The sequence below is a fragment of the Schistocerca serialis genome, chromosome 7, assembly GCF_023864345.2.
Source record: "Schistocerca serialis cubense isolate TAMUIC-IGC-003099 chromosome 7, iqSchSeri2.2, whole genome shotgun sequence".
Classification (NCBI taxonomy): Eukaryota; Metazoa; Arthropoda; class Insecta; order Orthoptera; family Acrididae; genus Schistocerca; species Schistocerca serialis.
Window position 1 is genome coordinate 17933253 of NC_064644.1, and position 27092 is coordinate 17960344.

Sequence of the window (27092 nt, forward strand, 5' to 3'; positions counted from 1 at the left end):
TGAAAATTTCCTTTTATCTCGTCCAATGTTGCAAACCTTCGTCCTTTCAGTCCGCCTGCTTAGTTGGCTGGTAACGGTCTTGCCTCCTATGCAAGCGGGCCCGGGTTTCGATTCACGGCTGGGTTGGAGATTTTCTCCGGCCGTGGACTGGGTGTTGTGTTGTCCACATTATCATTTCATCCTCATCACCGGCACTCAAGTCGCCCACTGTGGCGTCGCCTGAAATTAAGACTTGGCCCGGCGGTCGAGCTTCCCCCGATGTGGCCTCCCGGCTAACAATGTCATACGCTTATTCCATTTCGTCCTGTCAACGCGGTTCTCAACTCTGGAAATAAAAAAAAAAGATCCGCAGGGGCCCAATCTTGAGAGTACGGAAGATGAAGCAGCACAGTGATTTCTTTTTTTTTTTGTGCATCAGTCACGCAGTAAAAGCGACGAATGTGCGGGTGCGTTATCGTGATTCAAGAGCCATGAATTGCCTCGCCACATTTCAGGCCGTTTCGTTCTCACATTTCCTCGCAGGCGTGACAGCACGTCCCCATAGTACCATCTATTAACAGTTTGTCCCTGTAGCACGAATTCACAATGAACAAATCCTTCAAAGTCAAAGAACACTACAGGCATGGCTTTGACATTTGTTCTGACCTGGTGAGCTTTTCTTGATCTTGGAGGACCTTTCTCGACCCATTGTGAAGACTGAACCTTGGTTTCAACCTCATAACCATACACCCACGTCTGCCATCGTGAGAACCATTCTCTTAAGGAGCATCTTGTTCTCATCTGCGAAATCCATAAGATCTTCACAGATTGCGAGGCGAGGGTCTTTGTGGTCTTGACTCACGAGCCGTGGAACGAACTAAGCGTCAACACGATGGGTTCGAAGATGCTGTGTCGGGATTTCACGACATGATCCAACTGAAATGTTACATTCTTCTGCAATCTCTTGGACAGTCAGTCTTGAATTGCCACGCACCATTTCGTTCACTTTCCTGATACGAGGGTCATCCTTAACTTCCGTCCGGCCATTTTTAAACCGTGATAACCATTCGCAACACCGAGTACGGGTTAAGCACCCATCACCGTAGGCTTCCTGCATCGTTTGATGTGTGTCTATATGGGTTTTCGTGAGACTCGTACAAAATTTAACGCACATGCGCTGCTTCTCTAAATCAGCCATCTCGAAATTCGCAAACTGTACGACACAACTACTCACTACCGCACTGAGCAATAACTAACAGACATATAACAATGAAACTTGAGGCAGTTAACACATTAAACACAGGCGTGTGCAGGGATGCCAACCGCATTTCACTCCATCAAATCACTGGCGCGAAATTACGATTGTCCCGGAATTTTTTGAACAGACCTTGCACATTACAAAAGCCGACACCTGAGGTTGTAGAGATAAAAGTTCACTCACTCCGCGTCCTTGAATGTTCTGCTACGTGTCGGAATTTATGGAACACTACATGTGAATGAATGGAGCACGGGGCCGCTGCAAGGTTTCACGTGAACCGACCGTTAACGACCGCCTGGGGGTTTCCAGAGGGGGCCTCGCGCTGTGTTTACAGGCGGGCTTGCTCCACCAGAACGGCACTGACAGCTGGCCGGCGCGGCTCGCCCTCCCCCGCCAGCTTCAAGGCTGCCGGGCTCTTCGAGGCGTCGATTTGCACCGCCTGCCAAGTGCTGAGCTAGCAGCGCCTGCGCTTCTGGCTCGCCACTTCACACCTGTCCGTCTCTGCTCTTCAGTACGGTGCGAGCGGCGGAAACAGCCGTGGGCAGCGCACAGTGCTGCTACACACCTCGCTAATGTAAACATCTCTGCAGCGGCAACCAGTAGTCTGAGTAGCCGCCAGAACACGGCGTGTCGTGCAGACTACTCGCATTTGTTGTCTGAGGACTTCACCATAACTAAATCGTTTTCACACTCTTGGACTGATTTCGCATGACTGACGAGTGTAGATGGTTCATTCAAATGGCTCTGAGCACTAAGGGACTTAAAACGTCTGAGGTCATCAGTCCCTTAGAACTTAGAACTACTTCAACCTAACTAACCTAAGGACATCACACACATCCATGCCCGAGGCAGGATTCGAACCTGCGACTGTAGCGGTCGCGCGGTTCCAGACTGTAGCGCCTAGAATCGCTCGACCACTCTGGCTGGCGAGTATAGATGTCGCACATATTTGGTAGCAATTTCCTCTCCCACCCAATTTTCTGCTGAGTGACATACACTACTGGCCATTAAAATTGTTACACCACGAAGATGACGTGCTACAGACGCGAAATTTACCCGACAGGAAGAAGATGCTGTGAAATGCATATGATTAGCTTCTCAAAGCATTCACATAATGTTGGCGCCGGTGGCGACACCTACAACGTGCTCACATGAGGAAAGTTTACAACCGATTTCTCATACAGAAACAGCAGCTGACCAGCGTTGACTGGTTCAAAAATGGTTCAAATGGCTCTGAGCACTATGGGACTTAACTTCTGTGGTCATCAGTCCCCTAGAACTTAGAACTACTTAAACCTAACTAACCTAAGGACATCACACACATCCATGCCCGAGGCAGGATTCGAACCTGCGACCGTAGCGGTCACGCGGTTCCAGACTGAAGCGCCTTTAACCGCACGGCCACACCGGGCGGCCGTTGCCTGGTGAAACGTTGTTATGATGCCTCGTGTAACGAGGAGAAATGCGTACCATCACGTTTCCGAGTTTGATAAACGTCGGATTGTAGCCTATAGCGATTGCGTTTACCGTATTGCGACATTGCTGCTCGCATTTGTCGAGATCCAATGACTGTTAGCACAATATGGAATCGGTGGGTTCAGGAGGGTAATACGGAATGCCGTTCTGGATCCCAACGGCCTCGTATCACTAGCAGTCGAGATTACAGGCATCTTATCCGCATGGCTGTAACGGATCGTGCAGCAACGTCTCGATCCCTGAGTCAACAGATCTGGACGTTTGCAAGACAACAACCATCTGCAAAAACAGTTCGACGACTTTTTGCAGCAGCATGGACTATCAGCTCGGAGACCATGGCTGCGGTTACCCATGACGCTGCATCACAGACAGGAGCGCCTGCGATGGTGTACTCAACGACGAATCTGGGTGCACGAATGGCAGGACGTCATTTTTTCGGATGAATCCAGGTTCCGTTTACATCATCATCATGATGGTAGCATCGGTGTTTGGCGACATCGCGGTGAACGCACATTGGAAGCGTGTATTCGTCATCGCCATACTGGCGTATCACCTGGCGTGATGGTATGGGGTACCATCGGTTACACGTCTTGGTCATCTGTTTTACGCATTGACGGCGTTTTGAACAGTGGACGTTACATTTCAGATGTGTTACGACCCGTGGCTCTACCCTTCATTCGATCCCTGCGAAACCCTACATTTCAGCAGGATAATGCACGACCGCATGTTGCAGGTCCTGTACGGGCGTTTCTGGAAACAGAAAATGTTCGACTAATGCCCTGGCCAGCACATTCTCCAGATCTCTCACCAATAGAAACCGTCTGGTCAATGGTGGCCGAGCAACTGGCTCGTCCCAATACGCCAGTCACTACTCTCCATGAACTGTGGTATCGTGGTGAAGCTGCATGTGCAGCTGTACCTGTACGCGCCGTACAAGTTCTGTTTGACTCAATGCCCAGGCGTATCAAGGCCGTTATTACGGCCAGATGTGGTTGTTCTGGGTACTGATTTCTCAGGATCTATGCAATCAAATTGCGTGAAAATGTAATGACGTGTCACTACTACTATAATATATTTGTGCAATGAATACCCGTTTATCATCTGCATTTCTTCTAGGTGTAGCAATTTCAATGGCCAGTAGTGTAGATGTTTTATCAGCTTGAATGCAGTCATATTCATGCGATCACCTGTCAAAAGCCTGAACAGCCACCTTCTGAAGTGCGGATCACCGCGAGACGTGCAGGAAGAGAGTCAATGAGGTTCTGGAAGGTGCAGACAGGGATGTGGAGCCATGCCGACTGCAGTGTCGCGGCGAGCTGCATTAGGTTTCTCTGCTGAGGAAGCTTGATACGAGCAGCCCGATCGAGGTGGTCAAACAGCTTCTCGATTCGGTTTAAACATGGGGAGTTTGGTGGCCAGTCGGATACAGTAAACCCTCTCTGGTGCTCTTCGAACCACGCCCATTGCCCCGTGAGGTGTGTGACATGTTGCACTGTCCTGCTGGTAGGTGCCATCGTGACGAGGAAAAACAAACTGCACGTAGCTTCCAAAATGACGAGATCACCCAGGGAATGGCATGGAAACATTTTTTAGACCATACCGCCCACTTTGGTTACAGTTCTTTTTTTTTGTTTCTGACGGTTCACCCAGTACACTCCTAGGGTCATCCGTCCGATGAAGAATAAAACGTGATTCATCTGAAAAGGTCACCTGTCTCCACTCAGTGCACGTCCACTTGCGATATTGGCGGGCAGATTCCAGCCTTCGTCGCAGAAGAACAGCGGGCAACATGGGTGCATGGACAAGGTGCCAGCTGCGGAAGTCCATACCAGTCAAGTTCACTGGATGGTCGTTGAGGACACACTGTTGGTAGCCTCCTGGTGCACCTGAGCCATCAGTTGCTCGACAGTTGAAAGGTGGCTACACTGAGCCACAGCGCCAGAGATTGCGCCAAAGACTATTATTCAGCCGCCTCCACAGGCAGTGCTTGCTGAGATGTCGTAGTGAAGAGTTCTTGTCGAGAAGTTGTGGTGGAGAGTGCTTATCGAGATGTGGTAGTAGTGAGTCGGTGTTGAGATGTTGTAGTAGGGAGTGCTTGTTCCATGTTTTATGCAGTTGTTTGATGGGCTAGACAGCAGATGTTGTTCGAATGGAGATATTGTAATGATCAGAGTGATTTTCGTCAATATATATGAAGGTAAAAAAAATTCCCTTTTTTTATTATTTCAATGTCTTAAATAATGTGTCATTCAGTCAACAAAGCATCTGGCTCGTGTTATTGTATTAGAGTGTAATTCTGGTTTTCTTGCGCAATTATAGTATTTCTATTTTTTTAATTACTTCAGTGTAAATGGTATTTTAAATTTCTTGTCTTATTGAAGAAGAACCGTGCCAGATGTGTACGTTGAATCACACTTCCACACACAGAACAGCTACATTTGTGCTTGTTGTTTCGTAGGTTTTATAGTTGCTGGGGACTTAATTAATTACTTGTGTTAACGGAAATTTCATTTCATTCTTTGCTGTTATTCTATGCAGTCAGATTGCGTACTAAAACTAAAACGAGACAGCGTAACCGAACAGACAGCTACTAAATCAAAAAATTAAAATTATTTGCATTATATATTTAATTAAGCCCCCATGCACAGTTGCTCGACAGTTCCGTGTCTATTCGCCAGCACACACATCCACAGTCGTCTTCCACCCCTGTAATCTATGGCCGGTGGTGTATCACAGTTGCCTCAGCGCAGATTTTGGATAGCGCCGTTTCGCCATGCATGGTATACTTTAACCACAACGGCACACGAATAGTTTGTAAACTAGCCATTTCGGAAATATTTTACTCTTAATCCGAAAGCCAATGATCATGATGTTTTGGACGGCAGATAAATCGCTGCGCTTGCGCATTACGACAACGACTGCACTGTTTTCTGCATTTCCTCCTCCTCCCCCAGCCGGGGGTCGAGCTTTATACACCCTACACTGTCAGCGCTGCCACCTGCCGCCTGTAAGTGGCTACTGCACGTTGACGTCGAATAGACGCGGTGATTACATTTACGTCACTGGACTGTGCTTATATGTGCAGGATCGACGAAGATGCTACTTCTTGGTGGGTGTTACAATAGTGTGACTCATTCATCCCGTGACCTTCGTACTTAATTCGTGTAATGTGACCCGTCCGTACAAGCCCGCTTAGGCACAGCAGACCTCCACAGATTTTTGACCAAATAACAAACAAGCTTCACATCTGGCATCTGAAACAGTCCCAGGCCTTCTGGGTAAAAAGCACTCCGTATTCAGGCCACAAGTGGCCCATCGGGACCATCCGACCGCCGTGTCATCCTCAGTTGAGGATGCGGATAGGAGGGGCGTGTGGTCGAGTAGCTCCTCAATTGGAATCACGAGGCTGAGTGCACCCCGAAAAATGCCAACAGCGCATGGCGGCCTGGATGGTCACCCATCCAAGTGCTAGCCCAGCCTGACAGTGCTTAACTTCAGTGATCTCACGGGAACCGGTGTATCCACTGTGGCAAGGCCGTTGCCCCCTTCTGGGTATCGTGGCATACAAATTCTGAGTGGCGTTCAGTAAACATTTATACAATTCTCTGACAAATATACTTTCTTGAGAGACGCAGGAGAAGCGTATATGACCCCAACTTAGCGTAAAGGTCCTTCAAATCCATTAATTTGTGAGGCCAGGAAAAGGCGACATTTCATCCTGATGTTCATCAAACATTTTCCTCAATGGAGGCATTATCACTCACCTCAGAAGATGTAGTCACCTACCATATAGGCCGAGCGTTTCTAGGCGCTTCAGTCTGGAACCGCGTGACCGTTACGGTCGCAGGTTCGAATCCTGCCTCGGGCATGGATGTGTGTGATGTCCTTAGGTTAGTTAGGTTTAAGTAGTTCTAAGTTCTAGGGGACTGATAACCTCACATGTTAAGTCCCATAGTGCTCAGAGCCATTTGAACCATTTTCAACCTACCATATAGCAGTCTGAGCCTATACTGGCTGTCGTTCCTCACAGGGTCCAATATCTTGAAATGAGTGAAAAAAGGTCGCCAAGTCAAAAGTAAAAGCCCACATGGAAATTATGACATCTCCGACACTGTACTGCAAGATAAATAGGACTCTCAGCCACATATGTAATAGATCACTGAAATAGGGCACTTTTCCTCATAGACTGAAATATGCTGTTGTTAAACGATTGCATAAACGGGGGATGGGTCTGATGCCAACAACTACTGCCCAGTCCCACTTCTGACAGCTTTGTCCTCAATCCTTGAAAAAGTAATCTATTCAAAAATAGCAACAGATATTTTTAAAGATAAGGTAGTAACGAAATGGCAGTCTGGTTTTCACAAAGGCTTTTCAGCAGAAAATTCCTTATACACTTTCACTGATCATACATTATGTACAATGCATAACCAAACATCACCAATTGTAATTTTCAGTGATCTATTAAACGCTTTTGATTGTATAAATCAAGAAATTCTCCTAGATAAGCTGAAGTACTGTGGAATGAGTGGGGCAGTACACAAATGGTTTAATTCATATTTAACTGTAAGAGTACAGAAGGTTGAAATGAACAGTTCACATAATGCGCAAAAGCCATCAAATCCCTTAAACTGGGGAAGCGTCACGAATGGGGTCCCACATGGTTCTACACTACAGGTTTTTTCTGCACTACAGATTTGTTTTTGTGATAGTGTTTCCAAGTTACTGTTACGTTAGTGAAAATTTGTGAACAGTGACCAAGAAAGCCAGGAGAGCCACGGAAATGCAAACACCTCAGCGCACCATAACGAGACTGTCACGCCATAGGAACAAATTGAGTGACCGTTACAAAACATTTTCATGCAAACGTCAGTCCAGCTTCCAAAGTGGCATCGCCTCTTACTCAGTTTGCATGGGGGCTTAATTAAATAAAATGCAAATATTTTTAGATTTTTAGTAGCTGTCTGTCCGATTACGCAAGTCTCGTAAACGGTTGGCCCTGACTAGTATTTGTACGCAATCTGACTGCATAGAATAACAACAAACAATGAAAGAAAATTTTCGTTAACACAGTGAATTAATTAAGTCCCCAGCAACTATAAAACCTACTAAACCAAAGCACATGTGTAATTGTTCTGTGTGTGGGAGAGTGACTCAACGTACACATCTGGCACGGTTCTTCTTCAACAAGACAAGAAATTTTAAATACCATTTATACTGAAGTAATTAAAAAATAGAAATACTATAATTGCGTAAGGAAAGCAGAATTACACTCTAATACAAGAACACAAGCCAGATGCTTTGTTGACTGAACCTGTAATGACTCATTATACAGGACATTGAAATAATGAAAAAAAAAGAAACGGAGTTTGTTACCTCATTTATATTGATGAAAATCACTCTAATCCTTACAATATATCTCCACACCGACTCTCTACTACCACATCTCAACAAGACTCTCTAGTATCACATCTCAGCAAGCACTGCCTGCCTGCTAGCACATCTCAACAAACACTCCTCACTACGACATCTCAGCACAGACTACCCCGAGTCCTCGAAAGGCACTGACTGCTACGAGTTCTTAACAGGCACTGTGTAGGCGGCTTAATAATACTCTTTGGCGCAATCTCTGGCGCAGTGGCTCAGTGTAGCCACCTTTCAAATTTTCTCTTCTTCCAGAGGATAATGCCAGCATTTACGAAAAGACTATGTAACATCAGTACGACCTTATTGTAAAATTGTTTTTGTAATGCCATTTAGCCTGAAGATGAGGTATTCCGTCGAAACATGTCACTAAATAAATAATAAGACAGTCAACAAAGTTTGTGACTGGTAGCGGTAATTTTTAAAAAAACCTTTACATATCATTTACACAATCTGAAGCATCACTTAACACTGACTGCAGAAATGTGTGACTTAGACCACTATACCCCATTATTATTAATTCCAGACGCACAGTCATTGTGCTAGCTGGAATGCTGGCAGCAGCCCGGAACTCACGAGTTTAATGCGACTTTCAGCAATCACCATCCGGAATGTTCTTCGGTCCCTGTCCGTCAGTATATGAGGTGCGCCTCGACTTGTTTGAGCTGCGGTTGTTCCTTGGCGTTTCAATCTCATAATCCCAACATCAACAGTCGACCTGACCACTTTTAGATGGGTTGAAATTCTCCGTGATGGAATGGTTACTCAGGTAACATCCTAGGACTAACTAGTCCATGTCCCAAGTCACTGAGCTCTCCTATCCAACCAATTTTGCTGTTACTGCTTCTCCGCTGACAATTCAATACAGCCCAATACCCTTTATACTGACGGGTCCGCCCCTTGCGGCCTCTAGTGGTCCATTCCGCATTACAGAGGGGTGTCCGGATACTTCTGACCAAACACTGTATATTTATGTGTGCGTTATAGTATTAGCAGCATGAAAGATGGCCTGCCTCGTCAGGTACGATGCAATGACATACTTTTTTGTGTACCAGTGAAACGCAACACTTTTATGCCCACTTGGGACCTGGAGACCAACACAAATAGAAAACTATCCCACTCTCGCTGCCCAGACCACGTAAAATGTAACCGATGTCACTGATTACCGAGTCAGTCAGCACTGAATAAGCTCTTACCCGATATCACCTTCTGTATTGATTACGAAACACTTCCAACTGTCATAACAGCCAGAGGATAATTAGTCCTTCATAAAAAATACGAGATAAGGGGCAGAGGTTATGGTTTAGTGATGCTTGATGAAATCATTACTTTTGGCAAGGCTGTTGGGCAAAATCAGCTGCACGCTTTTTGAAGGAAGTATTGCGGTGTTCGCTTGAACTGATTTAGAGAAAACATGGAAAATGTTGATGGTGTTGGGACAGCAACCAGCCACAAATTTACTTTCAGTTCCTTTATTCAAAGGGTATCGTTACCGGTTTCGAATCGTTGTGATTCATCTTCAGACGGTTTACACGCTTTCCTTATGACATGTGGTGTTTTTTACAGATTAATTGACCTAAAATATAAATAATACATAATTATAAGCACGCCATACAAATGTCGGTTTGGAGTGTTTCTTTTCATAAGAAACACTCCAAAGCGACATTTCACGTAAGTCACATGCAACGAAAATCTGTAACGCAACCATCTGTGCATGGCGTGCTTATAATTATGTATTATTTATATTTTAGGACAATTAATCTGTAAAAAAAAAAACACACCACATGTCACAAGGAAAGCGTGTAAACCGTCTGAAGATGAACCACATCGATTCGAAACAGGTAACGGTGCCCTTTGAATAAAGGAACTGAAAGTAAATTTGTGGCTGGTTGCTGTCGCAACACCATCAACATTTGTCTTCAAATAACAGGCACGGCCTCCATCATGTAATCGTATGACAAACATGGAAAATCTAAACTAGGATGGCCAGACACGGATTTGACCCTCACGTCCTCTCTAATATATGTCCAGTACCGTGAGGGTCGCGTAACTTTGTATGTGACACTGTTAAGTACTTATAACGGTGTAAAGTGATTTTATGATTGATTGATTTATTTATTTACTGTAGGAAAAAGAAACATTGACGTTGGAGATACTATCATTTCAGAGAAAAAATTGTATAAAAAGAAAAACACTTCTATGAGTTGACTGTATTTGTAAGTACCCACACAGTAGGCTAAGCACATTTACTAATGCCTCTATGAGCAGCTCTGCACTATCAGATGCTGCTGGGCCAATAACTTGAGGGCCATTAGCTGTTCCACGGTCCTATCAGAGGAATGCCAGACGAGGCAAAGAGTCGTTAGGGAACGGGAAACGGGCAGTCCCGCACACGCGCCGTATCTGGCGAGACGGATAAACGCCAGAGATACGGACGACAGATTCACTCGCTTTTGTGATCACTGAAAATTGCAGTCGCTTCCCGTGTTTCGAAGATCCACGGCGCAGAAATATAATGCCAGGAGGTAACAAGGTAGCAGAGCCCAGACTTCGTGCATATTTAGTCAAATGTTCCTCCTCTGTCACAACTACAAGCGGTATCCAATAAGTAATCCAACAATTATTTTCGTCAGAGCAGCTTGGCTTTATTCAGAATTCCAGTACGTCATATTATTCCCCACTCTTTTGGCTACAAAACACTATTTTCCAACATAATCTCCGTTCAGTGCTGCGGCCTTACGTCTCCTTACTGGGAGGGCCTGTAATCCGGCGTGGTAACACTCTACTGGTCGAGGCTGGAGCCAACGTCTTGCTGTATCAACAACCTCCTCATCGACCACGTACTGCTTCACGTGGCCTGCATCCTTCACTGGGCCTTACAGATGGAAGGTGGATGAGGAAGAACAGTCCATTGAGGTTTAGTGAGCTTCTCTCGGGTGTGCAGACTTGTGTGAGGGACGAATATGCTGAAATCGCTTCTTCCGTATCCTGAGGGTAGCACAATACACTTCAGAATTGCTCATTGCACCATGAGAGAACACATCAAACAGAATAACCCCTTGAGAGTCCCAGAAGACCGAAGAAGGACTTTACATCTACATCTACATTTATACTCCGCAAGCCACCCAACGGTGTGTGGCGGAGGGCACTTTACGTGCCACTGTCATTACCTCCCTTTCCTGTTCCAGTCGCGTATGGTTCGCGGGAAGAGCGACTGCCGGAAAGCCTCCGTGCGCGCTCGAATCTCTCTAATTTTACACTCGTGGTCTCCTCGGGAGGTATAAGTAGGGGGAAGCAATACATTCGATACCGCATCCAGAAACGCACCCTCTCGAAACCTGGCGAGCAAGCTACACCGCGATGCAGAACGCCTCTCTTGCAGAGTCTGCCACTCGAGTTTGCTAAACACCTGCGTAACGCTATCACGCTTACCAAATAACCCTGTGACGAAACGCGCCGCTCTTCTATGGATCTTCTCCATCTCCTCCGTCAACCCGATCTGATACGGATCCAACACTGATGAGCAATACTCAAGTATAGGCCGATCGAGTGTTTTGTAAGCCACCTCCTTTGTTGATGGACTACATTTTCTAAGGACTCTCCCAATGAATCTGAACCTGACACCCGCCTTAGCAACAAATAATTTTATATGATCATTCCACTTCAGATCGTTCCGCACGCATACTCCCAGATATTTTACAGAAGTAACTGCTACCAGTGTTTGTTCCGCTATCATATGATCATACAATAAAGGATCCTTCTTTCTATGTATTCGCAATACATTACATTTGTCTATGTTAAGTGTCAGTTGCCACTCCCAGCACCAAGTGCCTATCCGCTGCAGATCTTCCTGCATTTCGCTGCAATTTTCTAATGCTGCAACCTGTCTGTATACTACAGCATCATCCGCGAAAAGCCGCATGGAACTTCCGACACTATCTACTAGGTCATTTATATATATTGTGAAAAGCAATGGTCCCATAACACTCCCCTGTGGCACGCCAGAGGTTACTTTAACGTCTGTAGACGTATCTTCATTCAGAACAACATGCTGTGTTCTGTTTGCTAAAACCTCTTCAATCCAGCCACACAGCTGGTCTGATATTCCGTAGCTCTTACTTTGTTTGTCAGGCGACAGTGCGGAACTGTATAGAGCGCCTTCCGCAAGTCAAGGAAAATGGCATCTACCTGGGAGCTTGTATCTAATATTTTCTGGGTCTCATGAACAAATAAAGCGAGTTGGGTCTCACACGATCGCTGTTTCCAGAATCCACGTTGATTCCGGTTGAGAGTGCGGCTTTGAACTTTATTTCGGAGGAGAAGCGTTTTGTTTCTTGTTCGAGGTGACGAACCCATGTTTCATCATCTGTGACGGAGTTCGAAAAGAAATTGTCACGATAAGCCTCATAACGTGCAAGCAATTCCACGCAGACGGTCCTTCGCTGCTCTTTATGGTCTCCTGTCTAACGGCGAGAACGCAGCGGACACACACCTTTCAGTACCCCAATTGGTGGACGAGTGTGTCAGCACTAGCAACGAAGACGTCCAGTTGTGCAGCGAGGTGTCTGACTGCAAACCGCGTATCTCACCTCGAATGAGAGTGTCGGCACGTTCCAACATTACAAGAGCCAAAGCTGTGTGCTACGGTCGCAGGTTCCGATCCTGCCTCGAGCATGGGTGTGTGTTATGTCCTTAGGTTAGTTAGGTTTAAGTAGTTGTAAGTTCTAGGGGACTGGTGACCTCAGAAGTTAAGTCCCACAGTGCTCAGAGCCACCTGAACCATTTTGAATCAAAGCTTTGTGCGGCCGGCAGGCTCGCGGAAGATCGGACACGTTTGCACGACCTTGTTGCGATGATGACAGAAGCCTCGCGCAACGACTCACCGTGCTTTTGTTCACTGGTAGGTCCCCGAAGACATTCCGCAAGTGAAGCGACTACGGATATCAGCAATGCTCTGGGCTTTCAGAAAAAAGAAACTCATTCTCGATGGTAACTCACTGCTTGGGACGCACCTCCGTTTCGACACGGCACTTTGAAGGCAACGCAAAGCGGTGCCACACACACAGAAACTTCATGAAACTATAGGGAGTGAAGTGGGGATATTGCACGACGTCCCAAACCAATTTCCGCATTTTTTTTTCAACCGAAATCGACTGAGAAAAAATGGTGTGTCACTTATTGAACACCTCTCGTAGATTCCCGGTTGATACGTCAACGTACCGTGCGTGTGTGTCAGGCAGCGGGTATACAGTATAATGGAATTCTCTCCCGCCTTTTACTATTCCATTCACCAATGAGTTCAGTTTGATGACTGGAACTGTTCTCGTAATTCTATCACTGTACTCTTGCATTGTCCTGCGAGGAATAGTACTAGATCTCCTTGTCAGTTGTCAAGTCTGTCAATTAAGACGTAGATCTTTTGGTTAGCTGCTAGTTGTGTTAGTTATCTTTGTTTTTTTTACGTTTGTGTATGTACAGGGCGTCCCAAAAAACACCGACAAGCCTTAGGGGCAGGTTCGTTATACCAAAATAAGAAAAAAATCTAGTAAGTACGGGCTCGAAAATGTATACCTTAAGAACTTCCTTAGGGGCAGGTTCGTTATACCAAAATAAGAAAAAAAATCCAGTAAGTACGGACTCGAAAATGTATACCTTAAGAACTTGAGCTCTTGTTCCTCTTGGGTGCTATGAAGCAGATCTCTTCTACTGCAAAGAGTTTGGTTTACATATTTTGGGAGGAGGTAGTATGGACCAAAGCAAGAAAATAGCGTTCACTAAACGTGGGGTCTAAAATGCATACTTTTAAGAGCTAAGAACACTTGGTCGTCTTCGCTGGTGTGAAGCACGTCTCTTGTGCTGAACAAGTTCTCCTAACACTCAGGTTATGTATTTTAGAATCCATGTTCATTAGTCATTTTTTTCTTGTTTTAGTCCACATTACGTCCTCCAAAAACATGGGAAGCAAAGATCTTGAAGTAGAAGAGACGTGTTTCATAGTCTCGAAGACGAACAAGTGCTCATAGCTCTCAATGTAAGCATTTTAGAGCCCATATTTGCTAGGCTTTTTTTCTTGTTTTGGTGTAAGGAACCGGCCCGTAAAGCTTGTTGAAGTTTTTACGTAAGTATGAGCGTGCACTTCGTCAACGATGCTGACATGAACTGCCGTGAAGGCGGGCAGCAGCCCGCTTTGGAAATCCGTTCACCAGCTTGCCTATCTGCAGGTGCGAACTAAGGCGATGCGACAGCACGGAGCGGATGGTTTGTCTACATGCTCTGACACGTCCCTCTAGAGCAACAGCGTCGCGGCGAGTGTTACGAATCGAAACTCCACTGACACGGTCTTTTTTTTTTACGTCTTGCAGTTTTCGCGGGGTCTTCAGAATAACTCTGAATACTGTTCACATACGAGGGGGTACCAAAAAAAAGGAATTGGTTTTTAAAAGCTGTGTATTTTCAAATTGTTTACAAAAGAACCTTATTCCCTTCAGAATGCTCTCCATTACAACTAATACATTTGTCCCACCGGTGCTTACACTGTTCGAAACACTTTTTTGTAGTCATCTTTACAAATGGCTGACAGTTCCTCCCTCATTTTTTTCTTGACTTCTTCAATATTCTCAAATCGTTGTCCTTTGTAGCCCCTTTCCATGTGTGGAAATAAGAATAACTCACACGGAGCCATGTGACGAGAGTAAGCTGTGTGGGGCAGCGGAACCCAGCCATTTTAACCAAAAACTGTCTAACAGAGATGACTGTGTGTGCAGGTGCGTTGTCGTGCTGGAAGAACAAGCCTCCTGTCTGCCACAAATCAGGTTTTTTTTTTTTTTTTTTTTTTTTTTTTTTTTTTTTTTTTGCGCAATCTTCTTACAGCTTCCAGATAAAATTTCTGATTGACGGTCTGACCTGGGGAAACAAACTCTGAATGAAATGCACCTTTGTCATCAAAAAAGCAAATGAGCATCGTTTTGATGTTTGACTTGATTTGACGACATTTTTTTGGACGGGATGAAGGTGACGTCTTCTATTGGCTTGACTATTGCTTTGTTTCTGGGTCGTAGCCATAGTGCCGTGACTCATCACCAATAATGACCTTTCACAGAAAATTCGCCAATAATGACCTTTGGCAGAAAATCTAGATCAGTTTCAAAGCACGACATGTTTCAAATCGACGTTCCTTTTGATTGTCAGTCAAAACCCGAGGAACCAACTTGGCAGAAACCCTTTTCATTCGCAAATCGTCCGTTAAAATTCTCCAAACGAAGCTCCAAGGAAACTCACTAATCTCTGACAGCTGATCAATTGTCTGTCGACGGTATGTGAGCATAAGCTCTCGAATGTTTTCAATATTGCCACCGATTCGGGCAGCTGATGGATGACCAGAACGAGGTTTGTCATCAAACGACAAGTCGCCATTTTCAAACTGAGCAAACCACTCGTACACTTGAGTTTATCCCATAGCGTCATCTCGGTGAGCTGACTTCAACAGTGAAACAGTTTCAGCAGCATTTTTATCGGGTAGAAAACAAAATTTCGCAGCTGCACGCTGTTCGCTTACACTATCATAAAAAAAGGAACAAGAACACAACAGCGCGAGCAGAAATAATCACTGCAGATGAACAGAACAAGCCAAGTCGACAACAAAGGCGGTACTGAGTTGCGCTATAGACGCCTGGCGGCAGAAATGAGTACTACACAACCTCCGCCCACAGCAGTGTTATATTCCTTTTTTTTCAGGCGTTATGGTATGGTGGGGAAAATCTCCGGCCAGCAATCCGTGTTGCACTATTGTCTTCAAATCATGCAGACGCTCTTGATGCAAGTCCCGAAGATTTTCGGTATCACAAAGTCGATTGTTCTGTGCGTTTGGGTAACCCGATAAACACAGCCATGGTTTACCAGAGAAAAGGATAATTTGAGGATAAAGCTGCAACAGCCAGTAGTCATACTGATGTCGAGCAACGGTGTCTGAACTAGCCAGTCGATGCAACACGATTACTCAGTAACGTTTCATTTCTGGGTTTGTGCACGTTCCTGCGAGCAGACGCCACTGACCCAGCAATGGCGCAACTATTTTCTTGTACAGCCTTTCAAGGCCGCTCCTTGCTAGTTTAATTCGGCCAAAAGCGATAGGCCACTTGTCAAGGTCCGAGGAACGGGTCCGAGTGCACGCGCCGACCGGAGCCTGCCTCCACGGTGTTGGTTCTCGGGCAATGCCGGGCACAGAGCTTGCGTCGTACGTAAAAAAAACCTTGTGTATGCTTACTGAGGACCAGGAGGCTGTGCTGAATGTGTATGGTTTCAACGTGGGCATTGTAACTTGTGGAGAGCCAGTCACATTCTTTAACAAATTCTAGGAAACTCCGTTTCGCTTAGTGAAAACCATGCCTGGTACTGTGACGACCGACTCGCGTTTCATACTTTGGTCTGAAACTGAAGACATGAAAGCTGTTGTTGTGGTCTTTAGCCTAGAGACTGATATGCCGCAGCTCTCCGCGTTAGTCTATCCTGTGCAAACCTCTTCATCTCTCCGTAACCACTGCAGCCCACATATCAACCTGCTTCCTCAGTTCGCTCCTTGATCTCCCTCTACAATTTTTACCCCCCAATACTTCTCTCCATTACCAAACTGGAGGTTCCTTGATGCCTCAGATTCTGTGCTAACAGGTTGATTCCTGGAAAGAAGAAAAGAGCAACCGGCCATTGATAATAACATACTTATGTAGAGAAATAGTACGGTAAGCGGTTTCGAGCAGAAGGGTTCATCTTCAGACGGCTGTTCACCTTCGCACACAACCTGTATTCGTACACATCCACCCTCTCAAAAGTCAAGTTTTCGACAAGACAGCATGTATCCTACAAAGCGATCCCTCCTTTTATTCATGTTGTGTTACAAATTTCTTGTTTCGCCAGTACGAAGCGGTACCCCTCATTAGCTATTCAGTTACCCATCCAATCTCCAGCAGTCTACTGTAGCACCACATTTCAAAACTGAAGGCCTGTAAGCGTTTAATCTCAGCCACAGTCGGCATGTGTGGCCGAGTGGTTCTAGGCGCTTCAGTCTGGAACCGCGTGGCCGCAACGGTCGCAGGTTCGAATCCTGCCTCGGGCATGGATGTGTGTCATGTCCTTAGGTTAGTTAGGTTTAAGTAGTTCTAAGTTCTAGGGGACTCATGACCACAGCAGTTAAGTCCCATAGTGCTCAGAGCCATTTGAACCATTTGAATCTCAGCCACAGATAACGACATTACTGGAGACGGCGCACTGACTCTGTTGAACAAGAATTAGAAAGTAATCAGTCCTTGCGTTTATCGAGGAGCGATCCCACTTCAATGAAAATCACTAGGAGATCGGCGCGACGCTATTTGAAATCTGCTACACTACGTCGCGAGTACGACACCAGCGGTATAGCGCACCACTTCAAACGCTTAGATCGACCAGAAGTAGTACATAAGGGGCAGACGTAATATCTATACAGAGACACAGCAACTGTCAAATAGTTTGTTGCAGCCACACTTGCGATGTACATATGTGATTATCTGTCTCGGCTGTCGTGTGCCATCTTCGAGACGTCAACTTCGTCACCGTGTTCCATCATCATCATCATCATCATCATTCGTGACAGTTGCTAGATTGGACTGTGTACAAAAAATTGGGCTGTGTAAAATTTGGGACTTTGTAGGGGCGCTGAGCGCCCCACAAACGTCACCGAGTTCGGGCTGTCCTCAGTATTTAACGTCGAGGCACGAACTGCGACGATGTTGACGCGTTACACAGAAATAAAGCTGAAAGTTTCTGAAGATGGCCCACTGCGGTCGAAACATCCTTACATCGCAATTGTGACTGTAATCAATAATCAATTACAAAAAAAGTACAATGCACAGAAACATGATGGCGCTGTCTTCCGTTTGTGGTGCTACCTTAATAAATCAGTTCTCGATTCATCACATGCCACTATCACAACTTCACACAGAGAAGCTGCGTCATTTTTGATTACACGAGGCACAAACTATTCGTTACCCATGAACGTTACCTCCAACTCAGCAGGCGTTCGCAAACTAGTACTAAACAAATTTCTCTTGTTGGCAGTTCTACGTGAGAGAAGCGGAGGTATCCTTTCTCCAAACTGTAGGTGTGCCGAGTACACATTTGCTTTCTTGCAGCTGACGCATGTGCTCGGTGCTTTGCACCGCCTTGCATTATGAGTTGCAGTAAGAACAGGTAACCGACTTTCTACTATATCCATATTGAGGCTACAAAATGAAAGAGGTCACTTCTGAAGATACTCTCCGGAAAAAAAAGAGGCGTTAACGTTCGTAGGACAGAAACTCCCGTCAAGATTTTTTTTTCTGTGTTTCCTTTACTGTCACTTCATTCTGTCGTCAAGCAGGGCGAGAGTGCGTTGGCAGGGGCACAGTGCGGCTTTTCAGCAGAAAGCATTTATGAAACACACAGGCACAGTTTTCTAAAAAGAAGTTGGAGCGTTCAAACATGTATATGTTTTTAAAATTGTTAAAACAGGCGTTTGTACCTCGAAGACTGTGAAAATTCAGGTGCTACGTAAAACCAGTATATGAAACTGAGGCTTGTATTCAGTCATTCGTCGACCAGTATAGTGTGGCAATCGAAGAGACAAATTGGAAAGCTGAAGTTATAAATCTCGCATTTAAAATACCATTCACGCACGAGGACTGTACAGACATGGCATCATTGTTTGAGCGTCGCAGACTCCCGTATGGAGAACACAGAAGGCATCCCTAACATTGAGAAGCAACTGAAAGAGTTGGTAACAAGCAAGCTGCCGGGTCCGGATGGAAGCCCATTTCGTTTTTGCAGGGAATAATTTTCGTTTCTGGCTTCTGACTTAGGCTGCATTTCTCGTGATTCTCTAGTCCAGCGAAAAGTCTCAAGAGACTGGGAAAAAGCGGAGGTGAATCTTTATATAAGAAGGGTAAAAGAAAGAACCCGCGAAGTTAGACACCGTATCCATAACACTGGTTTTCTGCAGAATTGTTAAGCACACTCTGAGTTCTAATATAACGAATTTCCTTGATACAGAAAAGCTTCTGTCCACAAATTAGAACGGATTTGTGCGCGAAACTCCACTACCCTCTTCCCACACTTTATCCAGATTTCCAATAAGCGTTTGACGCAGAGTCTCCTTGCAGAGTGTTAACATAAGTCCCAGCTTGCAGAATAATTTCCCAGATATGTGAGTGGCTCAAAGACTTCTTAAGCAAAGAACCCACTACGTTGTCCTGGACGGCGAGTGTTTGTCAGGAACAAGGGGAATCGTCAGGAATGCCCCAAGGAAGTGTGGTAAGGCCGCTTCTATGATAGGACCGCTCCTATTCTCTCTATACATAAACGAACAGACGGGTAGTGTGATCAGCAGTCTGCGACAATATGTTGACGACGCTGAGGTAAACGGAAAAGTATCGTTGTTGAGTGACTGTAATAGGATACAGGAAGACTTGGACAGGATTTCTGCTTGGTGTAATGGACGACAGCTTGCTCTAAATGTGAAAAAAATGTAAGTAAATCCAGTTGTTGCTGTTGTGGTCTTCAGTCCAGAGACTGGTCTGATGCAGCTCTCCATGCTACTTTATCCTGTGCAAGCTTCTTCATCTCCCAGTAGCTACTGCAACCTACATCCTTCTGAATCTGCTTGGTCTCTTCATCTCTTGGTCTCCGTCTGCGATTTTTACCCTCCACGCTACCCTCCATTACTAAATTGGTGATCCCTTGATGCCTCAGAACATGTCCTATCAACCGATCCCTTCTCCTACTTACGTTGTTGCACAGATTTCTCTACTCCCCAATTCTATTCAACACCTCCTCATTAGTTACGTGATCTATCCATCTAATCTTCAGCATTCTTCTCTAAACCACATTTCGAAAGCTTCTATTTTCTTCTTGTGCAAACTATTTATCGTGCATGTTTCACTTCCATACATGGCTACACTCCATACAAATACTTTCAGAAACGACTTCCTGACACTTAAATCTATACTCGATGTTAACAAATTTCTCTTCTTCAGTAACGCTTTCCTTGCCATTGCCAGTCTACATTTTATATCTTCTCTACTTCGACCATCATCAGTTATTTTGCTCCCCAAATAGCAAAACTCCTTTACTACTTTAAGTGTCTCATTTCCTAATCTAATTCCCTCAGCATCACCCGACTTAATTCGACTACGTTCCATTATCCTCGTTTTGCTTTTCTTGATGTTCATCTTATACCCTCCTTTCAAGACACTGTCCATTCCGTTCAACTGCTCTTCCAAGTCCTTTGCTGTCTCTGACAGAATTACAATGTCATCGGCGAACCTCAAAGTTTTTTATTTCTTCTCCATGGATTTTAATACCCACTCCGAGTTTTTCTTTTGTTTCCTTCACTGCTTGCTCAATATACAGATTGAATAACATCGGGGATAGGCTACAACTCTGTCTCACTCCCTTCCCAACCACTGCTTCCCTTTCATGCCCCTCGACTGTTATAACTGCCATCTGGTTTCTCTACAAATTGTAAATAGCCTTTTGCTCCCTGTATTTTACCCCTGCCACTTTCAGAAGTAGAAAAAGAATCGTGCAGATTTCGAATACAGTATAAGTAGTGTGCTCCTTGATACAGTCACGTCGATTAAATATCTAGGTGTAGCCTTGCAAAGCGATATGAAATGGAACGAACAGTTAAGAAGAGTAGTAGAGAAGGCGAATGGTCGACTACGGTTTACTGCGACTACCGTAGATAAACGAAGCTCATCTATAAAGGAGACGGCACATAGAAACCAGTGCCGTCCATTCTTGAGTACTGCTCGAGTGTTTGAGATCTGGACCGGGTCGGTTCAAATGGCTCTGAGCACTATGGCACTTAACTGCTGAGGTCATCAGCCCCCTAGAACTTAGAACTACTTAAACCTAACTAACCTAAGGACATCACACACATCCATGCCCGAGGCAGAATTCGAACCTGCGACCGTAGCATCAGCGCGCTTCCAGACTGTAGCGCCTAGAACCGCTCGGCCACAACAGGCGGGCGACCAGGTCGTACTTAGACGTAATGCAGTGCTGTGCTGCTGCTATTGCTACAGGCAGGTTTGATCAGCAAGCGCATATTACGGAAATGCTTCGTGAACTGGAATGGAAATCCTTGGAAGGAAGGAGACGTTCTTCTCGTGAAACACATGCGGAACGTTTGGAAAACTGCAGCTGTGGCTGAATGCAGAACGATTGTACTGGCAGTAACGTAAAAGGCCCGCGACGACAATGTAAGGGAAATTAGGGATCGTACGGAGGCGAATGGACAGTCGTCTATCACTCGTTCTATTTTCCAGTGAAGGAGGCTGGTTGGATGATTCGGGAGAGGGGACCTAACAGCGAGGGCATCGGTCCCACCGGATTGGGGAAGGATGGGGAAGGAAGTCGGCCGTGCCCTTTCAAAGGAACCATACCGGAATTTGCCTGAAGAGATTTAGGGAAATTGCGGAAAACCTGAATCAGGATGGCCGGTCACGAGTTTGAACCGTAGTCCTCCCGAATGTGAGTCTAGGGTGTTAACCATTGCGCCACCTCCCTCGGTAATGAAGAAGCAAAGGAAGCGACTAGTAGCAGAAGGTACCCTCCGCCATTCACCGTATGGTGGCTTGTGGAGTACGTATGTAGATGGAGAGGAAAGTAAGGGGAAGAGGAGCCCCGCCATGCAGGAGAGGAGAAATGTTGTGTTGCAGCAGGTAGGGGGGGTCGAATAAGTGATGGCTGGGACAGAATGTGGAGAGTGTAGGAGGAATGTCGGGACGATGGGTTGGCACAAGCGCAGCGAACTACGAGAGTCAATAATCAGGGATGAAACACACAACGTGGCCGGTATCAGGTTTACTGCGGGAGAGGACATGGAGAAAATTAATAAGTTCATCCAGGATTTGAGTGACAGAGCGTAGGCGGGTACGGAAGGCGACGCTGAGCGCATGGGTTTCGCGGGTTTTCACAGAGTCGCGGAAATTAGCCGGAACGGAAATGCATTGACTGGGAAAATTACACGTTTATCAGAGGGGGCAGAATCAAAGATTCGTGTGAAGTTATTCTAGGAGCGCTCTCAACATACAACCTTGAACAATTGATTAGAAAACTAACTTGAGATGGGAACATATTAAGATATCTTGGCGACAAACAGACCTGATCTTTTTGAGCAAGTTAATCTAGAAGGAGGTATTGGCGACCATAATGTTCAAATATGTGTGAAATCTTACGGGACTTAACTGCTAAGGTTATCAGTTCCTAAGCTTACACACTACTTAACCTAAATTATCCTAAGGACAAACTCGCACACCCATGCCCGAGGGAGGACTCTAATCTCCGACGGGACCAGCAGCGACCATAATGTCGTTGTGACTTCTATGCCAGTGAAAAAAAAAAAAAAAATTATACGTAATCGCTGCCCCGTTGACAAACAGAAATAATGCAAAATGAAAGCAGCTGTCAAAATGTCAACGTAAAATCTATGAATGCTACAAATAATTCAATGTCTTCTATTCCTGACAGTATGGGTAATGTAACGGATGATGATAAAAACTGAAGGCAGATATCTAACCTAGCTTTCAAAAACTCGTTTACGGTGGAGGACTGCAGCATCATTCCCCCTTTCCAATTATCAAACAATTGCAAGGATGGCTGACATAGTGTTCATTGTATCTGGGATAGTAAAACAGTTATGATCCTTGGACGCCAGGAAGGCATCTAGCCCAGATGGTACCTCCCTAAGATTTTTTGTTGACTATGGTACAAATATAGCACCATTCTTATGCGTCATCTATCAGAGATCATTGGAAAGGCGGAAAGTTCCACGGGACTGGAAGAAGGTCCAGGTCATAGCAATCTATAAAAAGGGTAGACAATCGGATGCACATCATTACCGGCCAATTTCACTGAAGTCGATTTGTTGTAGAATCATGGAACATATTTTGTGTTCAGACTCTGAGAAGCTCATCTGCAGAAAACAGCAGTTTTTGGAGGCAGCGGTCATGCGAGACACAGCTGGCCCTCTTTGAGCATGATATACAACAGGCTCTAGATACCGGCTCCCATATTTCTCGACTTTCGAAAGGCGTTCGACTCAGCTCCGCACTGTCGCTTGTTACAAAAAGTGCGCGCTTACGGTCTATCCAGTGACCTACGCGGTTGGATAAAAAGTTTTCTAACAGACAGGGAGCAGTTTGTCGTCCTGAATGGGGTGACTTCAACAGAAACAAGAGTAACTTCAGGTGTGCCCCAGGGCAGCGTAATAGGTCCTCTGCTTTTTACGAATTACATAAACGATCTGGTTGATGGTATTGACAGTGGCATTAGACTGTTTGCCGATGATGTAGTAGTCTACAGGAAAGTAGTGTCACACGAAAGTTGTGAACAAATCAACGAGGATTTGCAGAAAATAAATGCGTAGTGTATTGACTAGCAGTTATCTCTCAATATTAGTAAGTGTAACGTACTGCGTATAACAAGGCGAAAATCCCCATTAATATACGAGTACAAAATTAATGGCCAGTCTTTGGAAGCGGTAACGTCCGTCAAGTATCTGGGTCTGACTATTCGAAATGATCTCAAATGGAATGATCAGATTACACAAGTAACGGGTAAGGCGAACTCTACATTGCGGTTTATTGTTAGAATCCTGAGGCGATGCAGTCCTTCAACAAAGGAAATAGCTTACAATACGTTAGTTCGTCCAGTCTTAGAGTATTGGTCGTTGGTCGTCTATATGGGGCCCTTACCAGTTGGGTCTGATTCAAGAGATTGAGAAGGTCCAAAGAAGAGCGGCAAGATTCGTGACTGGTACATTTAGCCATCGCGAGAGCGTTACAAATCTCATAGAGAGTTTGAAATGGGAGACACTTGCAGATAGACGGCGAGCTAAACAGAAGGGGCTGCTCACTAAATTCCGAAATCCGATCTTCACCGAGGATTTAGAGCACATATTATTACCACCAACTTTCAAATCGCCCAATGATCATGATTCAAAGATAAGGAAAATAAGCGTTCGTACTGAGGCGTTCAGACAGCCGTTTTTCCCTCTCGAGATCCGCCAGTAGAACAGAGGGAGGGAATATGACTTTGACGCGAATTGTGCCCTCCGCCACACACCGGTTGGTGGCTAGCGGAGTACATATGTAGATGCCGTATGAGATGGTTTGTCTGGATTAATCCGTTGTAGGTGTGGAGTATGTGAATGAATGCAATCTCTGTGCTCGCAGACTTGGTAGTTTCAGACTAATGTGCGCTTCCTGTCCTGTGGTTGGTAAGATCGATTTCTATGTTAGCTTACGGTCGACGACTGGTTTGAGGTATTTTAGCGTGTTAGGTACTTTGATATGACGGTTGTAAACGGTGAGGCAGAGGCCGTGGGGGCGGAAGCTGCAGAGAGTGCTTCGTCTTGTAATTACTGCGAGGATCTCGGAAGAGTAAGTCTTGCAGAGCATGAATTCCATTTACTATTAGCTTTCGCAGTATAGCTAAGGCTGGCATCTGCTTTCTGAACGAAATTACATCTCTGCTCAGCAAGGCTATTTTTGCTGTCGTTACTGCCTTGTATCATTCCCCCTTCCACCTCCTATTCGCGGATGGTACGTGGGGAGGAGGAGGACCGTCGGTAATCCTCCGTGTGAGCTCATCTAACAACTCTGTTTTGTTTTCGTCTCGGTCATACCGCGAAATGTGGGACGCCGTAACATGGTCCACTACTCTTGTTGAAGCGTGTGCCCTCTAATTTCAGCAGTGAACCACACCACCTGCACAAAGCCTCTCTTGCGTCGTCTGCCAGCGGAGTTTTCTGAGTTACCTCTGTAAGGCTCTCGCGCTTACAAATGCGAGTCCAGTGGTGGTAGTTGCTGTTGTACGAGCTAACGCAACGTTATTACCGTGGTCCCCAGCGGAGAAATCTCTGGATGGCGAGGTGACCGTTTCGATACTACCTGCTTGCTATTCGCAGTGCCCGCCGGTGTACACCTCGTAAGCCCCCTGCATCGCTTAAACAGTACAGGTAGAACGGACTTCGGACGCGTTGCGCTGCGTTGCGTTGCGTTGCGATGTGGCGCAAGCGGTTCTCGTGCAATGCCTGCGGCGCGTGGAACAACGCGGAGTTGAGCAGCAGCCTGCGATCTGTCTTGCAGCGAGTCCGCGTCACGAAATCTGGCGCGCTGATACAGTGCGATCGAAAAGTCGTGTTCGTGAAAATAAACGCCTATGAAAAGAAGTTGCACTGCATTCGTTTGATCAGCCTCCGAAAAAGCGTCTAGCCTACCGTACACGATTTCGGTCATTTTTGTACAGCCACGGAGTCGCAGAATCGCAGAACTAGACCGTGTTTTCTTCACCTATTAAGCGTCGTTTCACCTTCGTTGATATGGGAATGAAAACACAAGAATTTGGTCAACCAAGAATAAATAAGCTTTTCAAGAAAATGCCTTGCACTAACAGAAAATTGGAGTGTGGTATGCCCTATCGCGTCGTCCAAATCGAATAGCGGACCCTGTTTTCTTTGAAACTACTGCGAACAGCGGAGTGTGCCAAGATATCACTGACCAGACTGTTTCGCTTCTTGAGCCAACTGAACGTTATTCTTGGTTGCAGCACGCGGTCCCACTTGTCAAATAACTAATGAAACAATTCATTTCCGAAGGGATTTTTTTGGTCATTGAATCATTTATAACAGATTACGGCCCATAAGTTTTCCCAATATAACATCTCCATATTTCTTCCGGTGGAGCCATGTTAAAGCAAGGGCCTATAAAAACAGCACGTACACATTGCCAGAAGCAAATATTAACAGAACAATGGATTAACAACGTCAGTTTCAACATGCTGCCCTCAAACTTGCTAAAACGGGTTTAGACACGTATTACTGAACAGGGCAACTATTTTGAGCATATGTTATAAACAACGTCTGTGAGGTTAGGAAATACGAGGGTCGTTCAACAAGTAATTCCCCACATTCTTTTAAAAAGCCATTAATGTACATAGACAAACGTCCTTGTTGCTAGAAGAATGAGATTTTCACTCTGCAGCGGAGTGTGCGCTGATATGAAACTTCCTGGCAGATTAAAACTGTGTGCCGGACCGAGACTCGGACTCGGGACCTTTGCCTTTCGCGGGCAAGTGCTCTACCATCTGAGCTACCGAAACACGACTCATGCCCTGTCCTCACAGCTGTACTTCTGCCAGTACCTCGTCTCCTACCTTCCAAACTTTACAGAAGCTCTCCTGCGAACCAGAGTGAAAATCTCATTCTGGAAACATCCCCCAGGCTGTAACTAAGCCATGTCTCCGCAATATCCTTTCTTTCAGGAGAGCTAGTTCCGCAAGGTTCGCAGGAGAGCTTCTGTAAAGTTTGGAAAGTAGGAAACGAGGTACTGGCAGAAGTAGAGCTGTGAGGACCGGGCGTGAGTCGTGCTTCGGTAGCTCTGATGGTAGAGCACTTGCCCGCGAAAGGCAAAGGTCCCGAGTTCGAGTCTCGGTCCGGCACACAGTTTTAATCTGCCAGGAAATTTCGTCCTTGTTGGTGTTGCTGTTATTGAAATCTTGTGTGCAAAAAAAGAAAACGTGGTAAACATGCATAAACGTTTGTTTGCATTGTATGGTGATGCTGTAGCTGATAGGAGTACACTTGGGCGATGGGTAAAGAAAGTCACAGCCTCAGGAAATGCAGAAACAGAACTCCATGATCAGCCACGCTCGGGACGTCCTGTCACAGCCACTGCTCCAGACATGCTCAATCGTGCGGATGCCATTATTCGTGCCGACCGGCGCATCACAACTCGACAATTGACTCTACAGTTGTCGGTCACCATTTGAAGTGTATCTGCAATGATAGAGACTCTCGAATATTCAAAGAGGTGCTCACGATGAGTTCCACGAATGCTCACGGCGGACCACAATATTCAAAGAAAGGTCATGGCATCTGAGTTGT

General features: G+C 45.6%; 1 protein-coding gene and 1 pseudogene across 3 annotated transcripts in view; both read right to left on the reverse strand.

Annotated features, from left to right (window-relative positions):
- Nucleotides 1-27092, reverse strand: part of LOC126412623 (torso-like protein) — a 518977-nt gene that overhangs the window by 30406 nt on the left and 461479 nt on the right. The gene's annotated exons all lie outside the window — the stretch shown is intronic.
- Nucleotides 6139-6256, reverse strand: LOC126413603 (5S ribosomal RNA; annotated as a pseudogene).